This window comes from Halictus rubicundus, chromosome 13 (genome assembly GCF_050948215.1).
Source record: "Halictus rubicundus isolate RS-2024b chromosome 13, iyHalRubi1_principal, whole genome shotgun sequence".
NCBI classification, from domain to species: Eukaryota; Metazoa; Arthropoda; class Insecta; order Hymenoptera; family Halictidae; genus Halictus; species Halictus rubicundus.
Genome location: NC_135161.1, coordinates 6,937,282 through 6,958,698, shown reverse-complemented (window position 1 = coordinate 6,958,698; position 21,417 = coordinate 6,937,282). Strand labels below are relative to the sequence as shown.

The following is a 21,417-nucleotide window of genomic DNA, read 5'->3' as shown; positions in this document are numbered from 1 at the left end:
ACGATTTCTCTCGTCCGTTGCATCGACCGGCTCCCCGCACGTTCTCCGGACAAAGAGAGGAGTGACCGGGGCTCTACGCCCTGTGGAAACTCTCTCCTCGACGGCGGGAACAAAGGAACGAGAGACACGCACGCATACGTCGAAGAGATCCTCCTCCGGAGAGATAGAAAGAGAGAGGAGGAACGCGAAAACGATCGATCGGGTCCAGCCGGTATCTCTCGCTCTCTATCTAGATTCTCGCGCACGCATGGGAACCTCCTCGTCGACGAGCATCTTATCGGCTCGGTTCGGCCCGCGATAGTGTATCTCTTCGCCGATCGATCGATCCTGGTCTTCCCTGGTCGCGGGGGGTTTGAGTCTTCTCTCCTTGGATCGTCGCGATCCCGTCCGTCGGTTTCGTTCGACGGTGTGTGTGTGTGTCTGTGTTGCGCGGTTGCGAGTGTGTCCGTGCGTACACGAGGTTCCGAGGAGAAATCGAGTGAGAGAGAGAGAGAGAGAGAGAGAGAGAGAGAGAGAGAAGAGTGAGGCCGTGTGGCGCAGCTGCAGCAGCGTTGAAGAGGAAAAAGACGGACGGTCGAGAAAGAAAGAGAGGGAACAAGCGAGCGAAGAAAGAAAGAAAGAAAGGAAACCAGTGAGAGAGAGAGAGAGAGAGAGAGAGAGAGAGAGAGAAAGAGTGAGGCCGTGTGGCGCAGCTGCAGCAGCGTTGAAGAGGAAAAAGACGGACGGTCGAGAAAGAAAGAGAGGGAACAAGCGAGCGAAGAAAGAAAGAAAGAAAGGAAACCAGTGAGAGAGAGAGAGAGAGAGAGAGAGAGAGAGAGAGAGAGAGAGAGAGAGAGAGAGAGAGAGAGAGTGAGTGAGTGAGCGAGAAAGTGGGAAAGGTAAAGGAGAAGGAGCAATACCCGCTGGTGACAGACAGACGGACAGACGGGGCCGACAGACTGACGCCGCTTCCCCTCCGCTTCGCTCTGTTCAGTCCGTCGCGAGTTACCGAGCTTGGTGGATGTGTTCGCGATCGCGCTCGCTCCCGCTTCCAAGCCGCTATTGTGCCTCGAGCCCCCGAGATCCCACCGAGTTGTCCGCGATATCAGTCGTCTTCGACGCCCACGCGAAACGGAACCTCGTGTGTGCATGTGCCGGCCTGCCAGTTTACGCGGAGAAAACTCGAGTCACTCCTCTCGAGCCGATCATCGTCGCCATCACCGCTCTCTCTCGTGTCCGTCTAGACGCCATCGTTGCCGTCGTCGTCTGCGTCTACGTCTACGGCTACGTCTAAGTTCACGTTTACGTCCTCGTCTTCGTCGTCGTCTGCGTCGTCTTCTTTCGAGTCTGCTTCGTCTCGTTTCTCTTCTACGTGTTCGCCGCCGCGCGGTCTTCACGGCGATCGGAACAGCCTCGCGGAATAATAATAATAATAATACTGTTGCTACTGCTATACCCAGTGGTGTGTGTTTCTTGTGGCGAGCAGCGACGAGGGACGCTCTGCAAGGGAAAATTTCGCCACGACGACGCCCTCGACCATCGAAGTGAGTACCGCCGAGCCTAACCGGCATCGCTGCCCAAAAAGAAAGAACTCCTGGGACGCACCGGCCTGCTGCGCTTCAGAACTCTGTCGGATCCTTTTTCTTTTTTTCTTTTTGTTCTTCCCCCCGGGGGGTTTCCGTTTCCGCAAACGCGCAGGAAAGCGGAAAAGCAGTCGCCGCGTGGTCAGCCCTCTACCGACTCCCCTCGAACCGGTGTCTCTAGATCGTTACCCCGTACACACGCTCTTCGTCGTCTTTATCCGCGACGAGATCCGCCTAACCGCTCGTCCGGGGGCCGTGAGTTTTTTTCCTTCCTCCCTCTCGCTCGCTCGCTAGTCCTGAAAGAGAGAGAGAGAGAGAGAGAGAGAGAGAGAGGGAACGACGCGAGGACGCATAGTTCTCTCGACGGCGACGGGATTTCGAGCATGTATCCCCGCGCGCCATTTTGAAGATGGGCACACACCACCGTCAATCGATATAGTAGCCGGCGAGCTAGAGACCAGCCGGCTCTCTCGCTCACGGTCTTCTTCTTCTTCTTCTTCTCTCTCTCTCTCTCTCTCTCTCTCTCTCTCTCTCCCTCTCGGGTTCGCTGCTTGCTACGTTCCTGGGATCGGTTCGTCGGTAGCCGAATCGATCTTTTCACCTCGCCGTGCGTTTGTTCCCCGGTCTCGTTCGGCGCGCCGACGCGATCGCAGGATCGTTGTGAACGGCGGCCGGTTGCGCCATCTTGATTCCCCTTTTTCCCCCACCAGGTGTACCTTCCTCCCCTCCCGGTATTAACCACCGAACGATCGACCAGGTACGCACGATTTCGAGACCCGCGACCGGTGACCTTTCCTCGACAGAGAACCGAGAGAGCTCCGAAGGAATCTCGCGCGATCACCGACGATCCTCTCTCCAATAGGCTCTCCTCTTCGCTATCGATCGGGACTCGCACACAATCTCTTCGGGATCCTCCGGCCCTCGCGGAACCGTCGACAACGATTCCGAAAATCCACGGCGACCGATCTTCGGAAGACGGAGAGGGAGACTCGTTCTGTAGCGATACGGTGTTGAATATGTAGAATCTGGGAACAATACTAATTCTGTTCCCGTAATTGTACTAGGGAACCGCGAATTGTCCAGACGTAGGAACTACTCGAGCCGTGTTTTTGGAGTACTATAAATCGCGGTGCTCTTGTGCCGCGGAGCAAACATTGCGATTTGTGTCAAATTCAATTTAATTCGAACCGATTTGTACTAGTTTCGAGTTTGTTATCAAGTTCATAACAAACTAATAATATTATTATTTAACACGAAACCTACCACGGTCAAAATGACCGGCTTTCACAATTATTGAAGTTATAAGGAAGTTTTCATAGGAAATTACTGAACCGACTTCTGCATTTAAGTGTATATTATAATAAAAATCGTTCATAGTTTAAGCAAATTCAATCTATTCCCTTCTATAGGACGTTTCACGTTTACGTGTTTTGTGCTTGGTTGGTTTAGCGTTAATGAAATGAAAATTGAGCTCCAACTCTCTTGCATTTTACAGATCCTAATCAAATTTGGTGCCACAAATATGTTAACAGAAAAATTCATTTTAAACCCTGGACAAATAATTCCGTCACTCGCGTATGGCTGAGATGGCAGTCAACATGTTCAACCGAATTAAGATTCTTTTTTGTTGTGATTGATATATATATCCTTTGGAGAAAACATAGGCGTGCAATAGATATAAACTTATCTTTTTGTTTTCTATGAAATTCTGAATGATGAAGAATTTCTCTAATCATTATAAATAGATAGTAGTGCAAGGGGTTATCGCGGTGCGAATTAATTGCGTGACGAGGAGAGGCATATCCTGTTGTATCGGTATTAGATCGCGATTGGTTTTCGACGGTGTCTACGTACGACAAATTTAATTAGGAGTACCGGAGTTAGGGGATCGAATGCTTTCAGAACGCGGCTTTGTCCGCTCGCAGATTTACCGGCGTTCCCTTGTTACCATGGCAAAAGGAGAGGAGAGACGAATAGAAAGGAGATACGTTCTTGCCTGCCCGGGTGCCTTAAACAGAGGCGACGTTTCTGCCTGCTTGGCCTGCCTACAGTTCTCTCTCTCTCTCTCTCTCTCTCTCTCTCTCTCTCTCTCTCTCGCTCTGTCCGTCTTCTTCCCTCTTTCTCGCTCCCTTGTGCCGATTTTGCATAGCAGGCCTCTACCTGCCGCGCATTTAAAACGCAGTCAAGGCTTCCACGGAAGCGATTGTTGTCGGTCGGGGAATGGCAACCGGTGGAGAAAGGCCAAGAAAATGCTGGCCTGACTGGCTGACTGGCTGACTGGCTCGCAGGCCACTCTCCGCGTGCACCTTGGCCCGTTCTTTCACTCGTCTGCTCTTTGCTTAGGTTCGTTCCCAGCTCCTTTTCCCTGCTTCTCTCAGGTAGATCGCACAATTTCTCCAGGGACGGTGTCCTCGAGGTGGATCCTATCCGATCGCGCTGGTCGATCTTTGAAGGTTCAACAGAACGTAGGACCCAAAGGCTTTCACAGTTTCGAAATTTTGGCTAAAGAGCCCTGCAATTCGCCTTTTTGCGAATCCAAGAACAAGGAGTACCCCGAGCGCAAAGAGTTGGGTCATAGATGTGTTCTCCTACGATTTTGTTAGACATTTCTATTTGATTGTTATCATTTTCATATTCATTAATTTTCGAGCTTGAGCTGTGCTTGATCGGTGAGGAAGAAGCACACTTCTTTATTTCGAAAGAAGCACACTTCTTTATTTGGAAAGAAGCACACTTCTTTATCTAGAGGGAAGCAGCACACTTCTCTATTTCGAAAGAAGCACACTTCTCTATCTCGAGGGAAACAGCACACTTCTCTATTTCGAAAGAAACCCACTTCTTTATTTCGAAAGAAACCCACTTCTTTATTTTGAAAGAAGCACACTTCTTTATTTCGAAAGAAGCACACTTCTTTATTTGGAAAGAAGCACACTTCTTTATCTAGAGGGAAGCAGCACACTTCTCTATTTCGAAAGAAGCACACTTCTCTATCTCGAAAGAAGCACACTACTTTATTTTGAAAGAAGCACACTTCTTTATTTCGAAAGAAACCCACTTCTTTATTTCGGAAGAAGCACACTTCTTCATCTAGAGGGAAGCAGCACAGTTCTCTATTTCGAAAGAAACACACTTCTCTATTTCGAAAGAAGCACACTTCTCTACCACGAAAGAAGCAGCATACTTCTTTATTTCGAAAGAAACACACTTCTTTATCTATAGGGAAGCAACACACTTCTCTATTTCGAAATAAGCACACTTCTCTATCTCGAAAGAAGCACAGTACTTTATTTTGAAAGAAGCAGACTTCTTTATTTCGAAAGAAACCCACTTCTTTATTTCGAAAGAAGTACACTTCTCTATCTCGAAAGAAGCAGCATACTTCTTTATTTCGAAAGAAGCACACTTCTTTATCTAGAGGGAAGCAGCACACTTCTCTATTTCGAAAGAAGCACACTTCTCTATTTCGAAAGAAGCACACTTCTCTATCTCGAAAGAAGCACACTACTTTATTTTGAAAGAAGCACACTTCTTTATTTCGAAAGAAACCCACTTCTTTATTTCGAAAGAAACCCACTTCTTTATTTCGAAAGAAGCACACTTCTTTATTTCGAAAGAAACCCACTTCTTTATTTCGGAAGAAGCACACTTCTTCATCTAGAGGGAAGCAGCACAGTTCTCTATTTCGAAAGAAACACACTTCTTTATCTATAGGGAAGCAACACACTTCTCTATTTCGAAATAAGCACACTTCTCTATCTCGAAAGAAGCACAGTACTTTATTTTGAAAGAAGCAGACTTCTTTATTTCGAAAGAAACCCACTTCTTTATTTCGAAAGAAGTACACTTCTCTATCTCGAAAGAAGCAGCATACTTCTTTATTTCGAAAGAAGCACACTTCTTTATCTAGAGGGAAGCAGCACACTTCTCTATTTCGAAAGAAGCACACTTCTCTATCTCGAAAGAAGCACACTACTTTATTTTGAAAGAAGCACACTTCTTTATTTCGAAAGAAACCCACTTCTTTATTTCGGAAGAAGCACACTTCTTCATCTAGAGGGAAGCAGCACAGTTCTCTATTTCGAAAGAAACACACTTCTCTATTTCGAAAGAAGCACACTTCTCTACCACGAAAGAAGCAGCATACTTCTTTATTTCGAAAGAAACACACTTCTTTATCTATAGGGAAGCAACACACTTCTCTATTTCGAAATAAGCACACTTCTCTATCTCGAAAGAAGCACAGTACTTTATTTTGAAAGAAGCAGACTTCTTTATTTCGAAAGAAACCCACTTCTTTATTTCGAAAGAAACCCACTTCTTTATTTCGAAAGAAGCACACTTCTTCATCTAGAGGGAAGCAGCACACTTCTCTATTTCGAAAGAAACACACTTCTCTATCTCGAAAGAAGCACACTACTTTATTTTGAAAGAAGCACACTTCTTTATTTCGAAAGAAACCCACTTCTTTATTTCGAAAGAAGCACACTTCTTAATCTAGAGGGAAGCAGCACACTTCTCTATTTCGAAAGAAGCACACTTCTCTATCTCGAAAGAAGCACACTACTTTATTTTGAAAGAAGCACACTTCTTTATTTCGAAAGAAACCCACTTCTTTATTTCGAAAGGAGCACACTTCTTAATCTAGAGGGAAGCAGCACACTTCTCTATTTCGAAAGAAGCACACTTCTCTATCTCGAAAGAAGCACACTACTTTATTTTGAAAGAAGCACACTTCTTTATTTCGAAAGAAACCCACTTCTTTATTTCGGAAGAAGCACACTTCTTCATCTAGAGGGAAGCAGCACAGTTCTCTATTTCGAAAGAAACACACTTCTCTATTTCGAAAGAAGCACACTTCTCTACCACGAAAGAAGCAGCATACTTCTTTATTTCGAAAGAAACACACTTCTTTATCTATAGGGAAGCAACACACTTCTCTATTTCGAAATAAGCACACTTCTCTATCTCGAAAGAAGCACAGTACTTTATTTTGAAAGAAGCAGACTTCTTTATTTCGAAAGAAACCCACTTCTTTATTTCGAAAGAAGTACACTTCTCTATCTCGAAAGAAGCAGCATACTTCTTTATTTCGAAAGAAGCACACTTCTTTATCTAGAGGGAAGCAGCACACTTCTCTATTTCGAAAGAAGCACACTTCTCTATTTCGAAAGAAGCACACTTCTCTATCTCGAAAGAAGCACACTACTTTATTTTGAAAGAAGCACACTTCTTTATTTCGAAAGAAACCCACTTCTTTATTTCGAAAGAAGCACACTTCTTCATCTAGAGGGAAGCAGCACAGTTCTCTATTTCGAAAGAAGCACACTTCTCTATCTCGAAAGAAGCACACTACTTTATTTTGAAAGAAGCACACTTCTTTATTTCGAAAGAAACACACTTCTCTATTTCGGGGGAAGCAGCACACTTCTTTATTTTCGAAAGAAGCACACTTCTCTATTTTCGAAAGAAGCACACTTCTCAATCTCGAAAGAAGCAGCACACTTCTCTATCCTGAAGGAAGCAGCACACTTCTCTATCCTGAAAGAAGCAGCACATTTCTCTATATCGAAAGAAGCAGCATACTTCTGTATTTCGAAAGAAGCAGCATACTTCTCTATTTCGAAAGAAGCACACTTCTTTATTTTCAAAGAAGCACACTTCTGTATCCCGAAAGACGCACACTTCTCTATCTCGAAGGAAGCCCACGACGAACATAAATATTATCCCGGACTGGAAACCGCGAACGCGTGTTTCCTCGCCAGGGGAATATGGTAGCGGGACACGGGGAATAAGCCTGGCAGCTGCGTTCTCGCGAGCAGAATTCGAGTTTCTCCGGCTCGTGGGAGGGGAAAGAGGACTTCTGGAGCCTGGTCTCGGCGTTTTCGCAGCCTCGTGCACCTGCGTTCGCATATTGGTCAACGTTTCGCGATTCGCCGTGCCTCGCCGCCGCCTCTCTTTTTCCCTCTTTTTCCCCGGTTGCTGCAATATCGGCGGCAACCAGTTTCAGGAACGGCGAGTACGCGCCGTCCACGCGATAACGGGTCGTTAACTTGCCCACATCTGCCTTTCTCACGTTTACGGGAACGAAGAAAAGAGGAGCCGTTTCGTTTCGTTTCGTTTCGTTTCGTTTCGTTCCGTTCCGTTCCGTTCCGTTCCGTTCCGTGCGAAGCAGACGCGCGCCTTCGAAACGCTTCGAGGCTCGACCGGTTTTTCACGAGGAAACTGCCCCTCTCTCTCCTCTCCCGTGCCCTCTGCCTCGATCCTGCCGGTCCTTTGCTCTTGGAAAACGTTTCGTCTTCCTTTACGCGAACCATCACAGTAGTGTCTCGATACATGCTGTTCCTCGATTATTTATCGCGCGAAAACATCCTCGTGCGAACGAAACGTCGACATTTTTGTACGAAACATATTCGGCGACGTATCTGCGACATTTTTCTGATTGAAACGACTCCAAACACGACGCATTTCGGGTCTTGCTTGCTCTTTTAATCCACGATATAGCGGAACCTCGATTATCCGAACGGTGGAACGTTCCAACGAATCGTGGACGGAACAGGCACATGCGCTGCGAACGATATCGTGTTTGGACTCGTTCCGATCGGAATGGTATCGCCAACATGTTGACAAAGGTTTTATAAATATTATGAACAACTGTCATGAACTCGATCTAAAGCGATCCGCATGCAATACATGGTTCGCGGTCAGCGCAAGATTCAATCCAACGCTGTACCTAGGTAGCCGTTCTGTTATCCGAATAAATCATGTTCGACCGATTAATTCGGATAATCGAGGTGTTCCATCGTGAATGAAACAAGCAAACGTGACCCGTACTGTGTATCGTGCTTGGGCTCGTTTTAATCGGGGAAACATGGCGAGTACTTTGTTGAAAGTTTCATTAAAAAATCATGAGAGTTGTGCACGTTATGTCGAGAGACGTAGGCGATGAGAATGACGTTCGCCTGTAACATGGCTACCGAGCGTACACGAGCTTCGTGCAACATATTTCTCTTATTGCGGAGAAACAAACGTCCAGAGAAAGATGACAGAACCCGGAGCACACGCAGGCATCCGCAGCGCATGATCTATTCTTGGACGGCGGGTGCAGCACGCGTGCACCCTTCGACCCCGTGTAAACACATGGGGAACGGACCTTGCCCGCCTAAAGATTCGTGTAAACACCGCGAGATAGGGAACGAGAACCATGGCAAACGCTGGATAAAGTGGAACAAACTTCCGCGTGCGACTCGCAACCAGGAACGGGAACCCCCGAATGTCCCGCGGCCCCGATCACGATCGAGCGCGATCATTGTTAGGTTCGCTCCGCCCCTATTATGCGATCTAGTCAGTTTCCCTGCGAATTCGATTGCTTTGCTTTGGTCGTTTCTACCTTGCGAGTATTCGCATGATTTTTCACTTTATAGTTTCAACGTAGTTTTATTAGAGGTGTTGCGAGATCCCAAAATTTCGACCGGGTCGGGCTGGATGATTTTCGGGTCGGATCGGGTCGGGCTCGATCCCGAAACTTTGGCCGACCTATAAATATCTTCCAACATCCGACGATTTTGGGATCCGAGATTCAATTGGGTTCCGAAAGTCAGTTGGGATCTGAAACTCATTTGGGACCCGAGCCTCAATTGGGACCCGAGGCTCAATTGAGATCCCAAAATTCAATTGGGACCCGAGACTCAATTGGGATCCGAAATTCAATTGGGACCCGAGACTCAATTGGGACTCGAGACTCAATTGGGACTCGAGACTCAATTGGGACTCGAGATTCAATTGGGACCAGATATTCAATTGGAACTGGAGGCACAATTGGGATCCGAAACTCAATTGGAACCCGAAGCTCAATTGGGATCCGAAAATCAATTGGGACCTCATATTTAATTGGAACTCGGGGCACAATTGGGATCCGAAACTCAATTGGAACCCGAGGCTCAATTGGGATCCGAAACTCAATTGGGACCTCATATTTAATTGGAACTCAAGGCACAATTGGGATCCGAAACTCAATTGGGACCTCATATTTAATTGGAACTCAAGGCACAATTGGGATCCGAAACTCAATTGGGACCTGATATTCAATTGGAGCTCAAGGCACAATTGGGATCCGAAACTCAATTGGGACTTCATATTTAATTGGAATTCGAGGCACAATTGGGATCCGAAACTCAATTGGAACCCGAGGCTCAATTGGAACCCGTGTCTCAATTGGGATTCGTAACTCAATTGGAACCCAATATTCAATTGGAACCCGAGACTCAATTGGGACTTCCCCATTGAGAAAAATCTATCGCCACCTAAACTTTGCGACGTTGTAGATTTTTTTCCGCCGAGACAGAAACAGCTATCGATACGCAGTTTCTTGCATTCGATTAGACACTGCTTGCGCTTGCTTTGAGATTTTTTTCGTGCAAAGGTTTTCAAAATTTTTCGAAGTTTTTTGAAACTCAATTGAGATCCGAGACTCAATTGGGACCCTCGAAACTCAATCGAGACCAGAATCTCAATTGGGTCCCTCGAAACTCAATTGAGACCAGAAACTCAATTGGGACCCTAAACTCAATCGGGACCCTAATCCCAATTGGGATCGGAAACTGAATTGGGACCCGAAACTCGCTCGAGCCCCTATATTTAATTTTCACATGTATTAAAATGTGAAAATATCCCACCCCTGTTTCTCCCAAAAATCTCTGTGTATTCCTCGAGGCTCTAACAATTCGACGAATAGAATATATAACGAGTGGAGGGGAAAAAATGGGGGATGCACGTGGCGCGGCTCACGGTGGCCACGAGCTTCGGGAAGTTAGTATGCGGGACACGCGGCCCCGTCAGAATGCTCGTAACTCTCAATTTGGAGAACAGTGGCCCGCCAGGAGCAGATGTCCTTTTTTCGAGGACCAACGATTGGCCTAGGCCTCGAATTCGGCCGCGTTTGTCGACTGACTCGTCCCGTGAAAATAATGGACGCGATCGGTTCTCTGTGTACATTGTGTCGCGTGGGAATCGAACGGCACACGTCCTTTCTCCACCATAAGGCACCACCATAAGGGAAAAGCGAATCTGATCCCGTTTTCATTGAGCTGCACCGAACAATATCTGCGCACGAATTTTTGAAAAATGGTCAACTCTATGAACAGCCAGCCCCCCCCCCCCAAATCCTATCAATAGGATTTTCAGAGGTTGTACTGTACAGAGAAAGGGAGCTTAGAAATTTTCTTGCACATTATAATCTGAAACGAAATTCTTAGATGACGTTACTGGACGTAAATTGTTAGTTAACAATTGAAATTGTGGTCGAAGGATCCAGAACGGGTGCGTGTGTGTGCGTGCTTATGCGAGCTTGTGTGACCCAGTGCCAGCGGTGGACGGCGTTCATGCTCGTTTCTGACACCGGAGCGATAACGCGGGACGGCCTTGATTTCACGCTACAGCTGAACCGAGCGCTAAAAGCGACCGGTTCTCCGAGGCTTCTGCTAGAAAAATACCGGTCGGCTGCGTTTCCACGGATCTTGCGAAATTTCGATCGTTACGCTCCCGAGCGAGTAAGCGTCTCGTTCCGGCTCGTTCTCGATCGCCGATCGACAGGAGTCCGTGGAATTTTCTGACTCACGCGATAATCGCCGCGGAAATCGCGTTACGCGCGTTATCGTTCTACGCTCGAGAATGTCTGCTGTTTTCGTCCGTGCCGCGATCGCGTCCGGTCTCGTCGTTGCGACGTCGTTAAAGTCGCATAAAAACGTCCGCGACACGCTCGCCTCCGGAACCCATTATTATTTCGGCCGACTTTCCGTTTCGACGAATCGCCAAGAATTTTCGATGATTCATCCGCGTGTCGTTCGTCGCTGGGATTCGCTTCACCCGTTCTGCCTAGCGAGCGCCGTTCGCTGAAGTTTCCATAAATTCCCACGTTCCTCGGGAATCGTTAACGGGATTTTTCGAACGCTCGAGGGCTCAAATTGATGCTCGCGCGATAGCTGTGTCTAGGTTTGCAGGAGAATTTTAAAACATGTGGAAAAATTACGATCGATAGTTCCGACGAAATAGACTCGATTTTTAGGGGCAGCTTCGAGTCAATTTTAAAGTGTGTTCCCGTAGGAATTTTTGAATCTTCGAGGGCTGAAATTTAAGCTGGAAGCTCGCACTTGACGATGGGACCATTTAGGTTTGCGGGAAAATTCGAGATCACGTCGAAAAATTGAAAAATACCGAGGTCCTTGCGGTAGGGCGGAGTTTCGTTGCAAGTATCGTGCGCATCTCTGACGCTTATATCGAGGTCTTGCTGTACTTTGTGATCGTGGCAGCGGGCGTTGTCGCTGGAATTCAAAATTTTTGAATCTTCAAGGGCTGAAATTAAATCTGGAAGCTCGCACTTAATGATTGGTCCATTGGGGTTTGCAAGAAAATTCGAAATCATGCCGAAAAATTGAAAAATATCCTCGAGGACTTTGCGGTAGGGCGGAGTTTCGGAGAATTCTAAAATATGTGGAAAAATTAAGATCAATAGTTCGGACGAAATAGACTCGATTTTTCGGGGTTGCTTCGAGTCAATTTTAAATTGTGTTCCCGTAGGAATTTTTGAATCTTCGAGAGCTGAAATTTAAGCTCGAAGCTCGCACTTGACGATGGGTCCATTTAGGTTTGCGGGAAAATTCGAGATCACGTCGAAAAATTGAAAAATACCGAGGGCCTTGCGGTAGGGCGGAGTTTCGGAGAATTCTAAAACATGTGGAAAAATTAAGATCGATAGTTCGGACGAAATAGACTCGATTTTTAGGGGCAGCTTCGAGTCAATTTTAAAGTGTGTTCCTGTAGGAATTTTTGAATCTTCGAGGGCTGAAATTAAAGCTGGAAGCTCGCATTTAACGATAGGTCCTTTTAGGTTTGCGGGAAAATTCGAGATCACGTCGAAAAACTGAAAAATACCGAGGTCCTTGCGGTAGGGCGGAGTTTCGTTGCAAGTATCGTGCGCATCTCTGACGCTTATATCGAGGTCTTGCTGTACTTTGTGATCGTGGCAGCGGGCGTTGTCGCCGAAATTCAGAATTTTTTATCTTCGATGGCTGAAATTAAAGCTGGAAGCTCGCACTTAACGACAGATCCATTTAGGTTTGCAGAAAAATTCGAGATCATGCCGAAAAATTGAAAAATGTCCTCGAGGTCCTTGCGGTAGGGCGGAGTTTCGGAGAATTCTAAAACATGTGGAAAAATTAAGATCGATAGTTCCGACGAAATTGACTCGATTTTTAGGGGCAGCTTCGAGTCAATTTTAAAGTGTGTTCCCGTAGGAATTTTTGAATCTTCGAGGGCGGAAATTAAAGCTGGAAGCTCGCACTTAACGATGGGTCCATTTAGGTTTGCGGGAAAATTCGAGATCACGTCGAAAAATTGAAAAACACCGACCCTCGAGGTTCTTGCGGTAGGACGGAGTTTCGTTGCAAGTATCGTGGGCATCTCTGACGCTTATATCGAGGTCTTGCTGTACCTTGTGATCGTGGCCAGCGGGCGTTGTCGCCGGAATTCAGTTCCCATAGACTGGCAGCGAGCGATCTTGCCGCGACACTGTCGTTAAACCCTTAATAGTCTTCGACGGCAGTGACCCCTGAATGCGCTTATTAATCTATTGAGCGGATCTGCAGAAAGAAATGTGGCGCGCCGGCTGTGGGCTGTTAGCTGTTGGGCCGTTGGCTGGCAGCGTCTCGTTTGTACGGCTGCGATGAATAGATAATTAGTCGGTGGCTCGCTATGCTCTCGGGATTGAGATCGCAGAGGTTTGCACGGTTAGCCAACACGGCCGCTCGTCGAAGATAATTTGCTTTCTTTCCGCGACTCGAGTCGCCGCACGTTTTGCGCGAAAGTGGTCGCGTTTCGCAACAGATACCTTTTTTTCGCAATCCGGTTAATCGCTGATTGTTCCCGGCCACCGATTGCCGGCTAATCTAATCGGGCTGCCGATCGTTCTGTGAATCACCGTCGACGCGATTCCGGTCCGGTTTCCTGGAAATCGCACGCCCCTGAAAGCAGCTCGACCGGAATTCGCGAAACGGCGAGCTTCCGTGAGCCTAGTCATTTTTAATTACGAACGCATCCATTATCCGTCTATATTCTTTAATTTACAATTATTTTGATGGTAAAACTGCTTTTAGAGGAAATTTATTTAACACATTTATTCCTTGGAACGTATACAGCGATTTCTCTGTATATGTCGCAAGGTTTGGATGATAAATGTCGCGGGATTATCCCCACTACCGCTGGCTATACACCGCGAGTGTAAACATAACATGGCTCGGGTAGGTCTCCTGGATGATACATCGGGATATACATATCGAGAATTCACTGTATTATAGTAAAAGCTGCTAAAAATCTGGCTGAATATATTCTTGATATTTTTATAAAATAATTTAAACTGACCATTTTCCTCCGTAAACCTGGTGTTCAACTAGAATTTCTTCTACGAGTTCATTACTATTCCCCGAATCACTTCGATTCGGTAAAAAAGCAGGGGACAAAAAGTTGCTGATTGTTGCTTCAGCGTTATCATTAGACTGCGGATGTTTATGCAATTTTCAATATTTCTAGGCAAATTTTAGGTAATCGGAATCAAATAAAATCTAATTTTCAGTGGTAGTGATATTTGTAGATCTGAAATAAATAAAAATCGTACTAAACTCTGTGGAATTTTAAATTACAGTATTTTTTGAAAATTTTCAGAAGCCATAAATCCCTAAAGATCCGCAGTCTAGTGATCATAGTTCCACGGGTTTATATTGTAAAGAACAAAAGACACATCGAATTTGGAATGCTCGTGGCCCCGAGTAGGCGTGGCTTGGCGCCCCGGTGGGCGTGGCTACGTCGATCCGCAGTCTAGTGGTCATAGTTTCACGGGTTATATCATACAGAACAAAAGACACATCGAATTTGGAATGCTCGTAGCCCCGAGTAGGCGTGGCTTGGCGCCCGGTGGGCGTGGCCAAGTCGCTCCCGGGGGAACGGCCGTCTCGGAAGAAAACGGAATTTTCGCCACGGTGCACAGTGCGGACAAGTCGGCACATCTCACTACATTTTTATTTGACGATACACAAAAATTTCCTTTGGCAGAACTCTTTATTTAGCAGGAAATGCATATTATTATTCGTTTAAAAATCATTTAACAATTTTTTTTATGCATAAAAATAATTTCTTTTTTTTCAACTTATTAATTTTATTGTTAAATTTAATTTTTGTGACTAATTACCATTGCATATGCATTAGTAACCAAATTTAGATTTTTGTAAAAAAATTTGGCAATGGAGGCACTCTCTAAAGTGCCAAAAATCGAAAAACGTTATATTAACTGTAAATGAGTGTGCAATAATAATTCTGTGTAATGGAAGTTCTTACCAAGGAATATGCATTCTTTATACATTTAATAAAGTAGATTTATTTTTTGTACAAATTTTCAACGGTGGTTTTATTTGTTAATTACATATAAAACTTCAAATTAACATAAAAACGGCAAAATATATCCTGAGATTCATGCATATTCTTATACATTACTTATTATAGTTTAAGAATTTCATAGTTTTGTCTGCGACTTTTTGCGACTCTCAATTTTATAAACTTTTTAAGAAGTGTCCATACCTTTCCTTTCCTTTCCTTATCGTGGAAAATTTGTTATTTTCTTTTTAAATGTATTAGTTGTATTGTTAAATTTCATTTTCTGTGAATAATTAACAATAAGTATACATTTGTAAACAAATTTGGTTGTAAAAAATTTTGCCATTTGTTCGCCACAGTTACAGTGGGGAATTTACTGGGAAAGTTCAATATTCGTGTATATCACGATATGAAATACATTTCTTTTGCAAAACATGCCTATTAGGATGGAAATTGTTAATAATAATCATATAATAACCATTTTTATGCATAATACAATTTTGCAATAATTATATATCAATCATTTTTATGTCTTTTTAATTTGTTTTTAATATATGTTTTATAACTATTGAAAAAGTAATAAGAATGTAAGGATAGATCGAAATGTGCAAGATCACGATAGTCAATGACTTTGAGTCGCAATCAAAGTACTGAGAATGACTCGGATAGCGAAGCAGCAGCAGCATGCTCGGATAGCATTTTGTTGAGTTTATTCATTTTATTCACTAATATTATAATTTGTTTAAGTTTATTATTGTTAACTTTACATATGGTTCATTTATTATTAATTTTATTCTAAACTTGTTAGTTTTTAAAAATAAATTTGTTAATTTTTAATAATAAATTTTTTTTTTGTTAAAATTATAAACTATATTGGTAAATATAATTGTCTGTAAACAATTTCCTCTATATATGCATTAATAACCGAACTACGAGAAGTGCCGAAAACAGGCGATTTGTCCGCACGGTGCGGTGGCGCGTTATTAGTGTGCAAAGAAAAAGGCTGACCGTCGCGGTTCCGGGGGTTGGCAACCGTGACTTTGAGAGAGATTCTATCGATTCAGAGCCTCTGACTCTCGATCCTCGGATCATCGAACCGACCGGAAGAAGCGGTTTCATCGCGCGTTTGTCTCACGATGCGCGATCGACACCGGCGTTGCACGTTGATACGCTAAATATAGGAACTACGGCGACGAGATAAATCGTAGGTGCGAGTGAGTTACGACAGGAAGGGCCACTTTTTTTCCGCGGGATGATGCGCTCACACGCTTCCCACGAGACTCACGGCGCTTCGACACGTGTGTCCCGGCTACTCCTCCTCGCCACTTTGTGCGCTCCGTTCGACACGCTAAATCTATTTTTTACCGGCGTGTGTGTCTGTCTGCTTCACCCTCTCCTGGGGTTGCACGCTCTCGATGAACGTGCACTAACATAAATATTTGTCGAGGCCCTTGGAAGCCTGTCTAATCTTTCTCGGGGCTTGGAAAAACTATTGCAATATCGATCTCGGTTGTCGAAACGGATCCGCTGAGACACCCTCCCTCCGGATAATTACTAATTTAATCCTCAGCGCTCGTTTGGCGACCGTAAGGCGCCGCTGAAAATTGCTGCATCGTTGTTCTAAATATTTTTGACGTTATCAAATTTGTTTGTAGTTAATAAATTACTGAACATTTCAGTATTGTACGAGTCAATTGCACCGTTTTCATATGTATAACACGAAAAATATATACAGGGTGGCCCACATAACTCTGAACAGCTCAATATCTCGAAAACTATGCCATCGATTTTAAAGTTCTTAGTCTTAAATTGCATGGAACTGAAGGGCCTTTCTGACTACATAAACGTGAAGTGGCCTCCCTTCCCCTTTAACGGGGGAGGGGAGGTACCTTTGTAATTTTAAATGGAACCCCCTATAAAATGTTACATATTTAGATTCTACAGGAAAAAACAAGTCAATTTTGTCTGAAACATTTTTTTGTCAGATACTTCCATGATGAGATATAACAGTTTGAAGTTTCGAGTTGTAGGTACTTGAACCGCTCGGAAATAGCGTTATGGAATTATACGCGCTTGAGTCCTTTGCTTATTCGTGAAGAAATAAAATGTACTTTAAATTAAATGTTCAAAATGTCCACCACGGGCTTGTAAACATTTATTTACTCGAAACATCAAAGTTGTTCTAACATTTTTTAACATTTCGGGAGTCACTGAAGCGCAAGCGTCACGTATTCTTTGTTTCATATCCTCTTTTGTCGTCGGTGGTTCAAACATTACTTTGTCCTTTACATATCCCCATAAGAAAAAATCTAATGGTGTTAGATCGGGGGATCGAGGAGGCCATTGACGAGGTCCCCCACGACCTATCCATTTGTTCCCAAATTTTTCGTTCAAAAATTGCCTGGTGATGATTGCAAAATGTGGAGGAGCGCCGTCTTGTTGGAACCACATTTCTCTTCTAACGTGCAGTGGCACATCTTCCAAAAGCGCAGGCAAATGATTTTTTAAGAAATCACAATAACTTGCAGATGTTACAGTTTCTTGAAAAAAATAAGGTCCAATCACAAAATCTCCTATTAGGCCACACCAAACATTTAAAGACCATCGATGTTGAAAGGGAACACATCGCATCCAATTTGGGTTTTCCACGGCCCAATAATGCAGATTATGTCTATTTACATGCCCTGAATTCATAAAAGTGGCCTCATCGGAAAAAAGTATTTTGCACAAAAAGTCATTTTCCGCAACACCCTGCAGCCACTCACAAAATCTTACGCGGTGATCGTAATCTGCTATCGAAAGCTCTTGTGATAAAACCATGTGATATGGATGATACTTTTGCCGTTTCAAAATTCGTTGAATTGATGAACGACTAATATGTGATGTTTGTGCAAGTGTACGTTGACTAATATGAGGATTTAATGTAATTGCAGCAAGAATACTGGCACTATTATTTTCATTAGTGACAGCTTTACTAATGTAAGCCGCTTTTCTAAATTATGAAATGTTTCTAAATTATGAAGCGCGTATAATTCCATAACGCTATTTCCGAGCGCTTCAAGTACCTACAACTCGAAACTTCAAACTGTTATATCTCATCATGGAAGTATCTGACAAAAAAATGTTTCAGACAAAATTGACTTGTTTTTTCCTGTAGAATCTAAATATGTAACATTTTATAGGGGGTTCCATTTTAAATTACAAAGGTACCTTCCCTCCCCCGTTAAAGGGGAAGGGAGGCCACTTCACGTTTATTTAGTCAGAAAGGCCCTTCAGTTCCATGCAATTTAAGACTAAGAACTTTAAAATCGATGGCATAGTTTTCGAGATATGAGCTGTTCAGAGTTACGTGGGCCACCCTGTATATGTATAGAAGGGAAATATTCTAGGTGGGAAGAAATGTTTCGAGTTCAAATAGCTTCGAGGGCAAAGGGTTAACCCTTAGCGCTCGATTGGCGACCGTAAGGCGCCGCTGAAAATTGCTGCATCGTTGTTCTAAACATTTTTGACGTTATCAAATTTGTTTGTATTTCAAAAATTACTGAACATTTAAAAAAAATATATGTATATGGAAGAAATACTTTAGGAAATATTTTAGAAATATTGAGAATATTTTAGGTCGGAAGAAATGTTTCGTTCTGGAGTTGTGAAATCGCTTCGAGTGCAAAGGGTTTATAATTGTAAATTAAAAATATTAGAATCCGTCATGTCCCTACGTCTACTTCTCTAAAAAAATTTCTTATTCGGCACAAAAAAATTCAGCGCGTTTCATCTGCGACAAAAGAACGAGCAGCTGTATGTTCGAAAATTGTCCGGGAACGGAATCGAACGCAAAATAGGAGAAGCATTTAAAGAATTTGAAAACGCGGTTGTATTATTTTCTTTGAAGATTAGATTAGATTATTCGTTCCCATCGGGGTTACAATCCTTATAATAACAACATCCTTCCCTCCTGGCACCGCTTTTACCCTTATTTCTAACATAAAGTATTATTTATTTTCATTTGATTTCAATGATGCAAAGAAACGAATGCCCATATATTTTCTGTGTCTTGTAGTCTAATCACAGTCTCGTTTATAGTCTTTCGGCAGCGATTTTGAAGAAATTGACTGCCGGGGGTAGGAGATTAGGCCACCTCTCACCTCTCGATAATGCTCTCGTCTTAATTCGGCGAACCCGAGGGGTACGAAACGAAGCGAAACCATTTTACTGGCGGGGATCCTTTGTCCGGGCACAGCATTTGCTCCAATTTGTTCGGGAAATTCGGTTGGATGTTGCGGGGGTTGTTTCCGAGTGCGTCCGCGTCCCGTTCTATTACGTCACGTAAGAATAATGGCGTCGGAGGAGACGTTCCCATTGTGTTTGGTTCGTAGCCGCCGATACGGATAATGGACGCCGGAGTGGATACAGTACGTGTTCCAGTGTCTCCGGGCGGTGTCCTCTCGCTGTGAAAACTCTCTCTCTCTCTCTCTCTCTCTCTCTCTCTCTCTCTCTCTCTCTCTCTCTCCCTCCCCACCCCCGTGGAAAATCAGGAAATTGTCTGCGGCCGTTCGGCAAATGAAACGCGCGCGCGAGTCCTCGTGTATCGATTCGACGGATACCCGAGCACACCCGGTACGTGGAACGCGGACCGCGTCGAACGCATTAACGCGAGCGTAGCAAAGCTGTTGCGCACCGCCGACACGAAAGTGCAATGCACCGTGAATAGGCTGCCAGAGACGAACGCTATTATTCGGTGACAGTGATACGCGCGGCCGACCGCGTGAACTTCTCTTTCGGAAAACAGGCAACTCCCATCGTCGGACACACACGATTGTGTTGGCTGCCTTCCTCGCGCAACTCGCGTCCTTAGGCTGACCGTCAACGCCGACGGAAAACGGCAGTCAACATGATTGTCAACATGATCGTCTGGAGACTAGAGAAACCGGCGCACTTCCCCATTGAGAAATCGCTACACCTAAACTTTGTGACATTTCAGATTTTTTCCCGCCGAAACAGGAAAAGCTATCCATATGCAATTTTCTGCATTCGATTAGACATTATTTCGGCTTGCTTTGAGATTTTTTTCGTACATATACTTTGAAAATTGTCGGTGATACCTGGCTTTGAAGTCGGTGTCGGTTTTCGACCGAGAAAAATCTATCGCCACCTGAACTCTGAGACGTTTCGGATTGTTTTCGCCGAGACGATTCGACATATTCTTCGAGCATTCGACGATTCTGGGACCCGATATTCAATTGGAAACCGAGACTCAATTGGGACCCGATACTCGATTGGGATCCGGTACTCAATTGAGATCCGAAACTCAATTGGGACCTGATGTTCAAATGGAACCCGAGGCTCAATTGGGATCCAAAACTCAATTGGGACCCGAGGCTCAATTGGGATCCGAGGCTCAATTGGGATCCGAAACTCAATTGGGACCCAATATTCAATTGGAAACCGAGACACAATTGGGACCCGATACTCGATTGGGATCCGGTACTCAATTGAGATCCGAAACTCAATTGAGATCCGAAACTCAATTGGGACCTGATGTTGAAATGGAACCCGAGGCTCAATTGGGATCCAAAACTCAATTGGGACCCGAGGCTCAATTGGGACCCGAGGCTCAATTGGGATCCGAGGCTCAATTGGGATCCGAGGCTCAATTGGGATCCGAAACTCAATTGGGACCCAATATTCAATTGGAAACCGAGACACAATTGGGACCCGATACTCGATTGGGATCCGGTACTCAATTGAGATCCGAAACTCAATTGGGACCTGATGTTGAAATGGAACCCGAGGCTCAATTGGGATCCAAAACTCAATTGGGACCCGAGGCTCAATTGGGATCCGAGGCTCAATTGGGATCCGAAACTCAATTGGGACCCAATATTCAATTGGAAACCGAGACTCAATTGGGACCTGATATTCAAATGGAACCCGAGGCTCAATTGGGACCCGATACTGAATTAGGACTCGGTACTCAATTGGGATCCGAAACTCAATTGGGACCTGATATTCAATTGGAGCTCGAGGCACAATTGGGATCCGAATCTCAATTGGGATTCGTAACTCAATTAGAACCCGATATTCAATTGGAATCCGAATCTCAATTGGGATTCGTAACTCAATTAGAACCCGATATTCAATTGGAATCCGAGGCACAATTGGGATCCGAAACTCAATTGGGACCTGATATTCAAATGGAACCCGAGGCTCAATTGGGACCCGATACTGAATTGGGACTCGGTACTCAATTGGGATCCGAAACTCAATTGGGACCTGATATTCAATTGGAGCTCGAGGCACAATTGGGATCCGAATCTCAATTGGGATTCGTAACTCAATTAGAACCCGATATTCAATTGGAATCCGAGGCTCAATTGGAACGCGAGGCTCAATTAGGACTTGAGAAAAATCTATTGCCACCTAAACTTTGCGACGTTTCAAA

The 21,417-nt window shown here is 44.5% G+C and overlaps 1 protein-coding gene across 1 annotated transcript in view; it reads left to right on the top strand.

Annotated features, from left to right (window-relative positions):
• The first annotated feature begins 863 nt into the window (after window positions 1-863).
• Window positions 864-21,417, top strand: part of LOC143360541 (uncharacterized) — a 154,408-nt gene continuing 133,854 nt past the window's right edge. The window contains exon 1 of the mRNA XM_076799486.1: window positions 864-1,523. The gene's annotated coding sequence lies outside the window, so the exon portion shown is untranslated. The remainder of the gene's footprint in view (window positions 1,524-21,417) is intronic.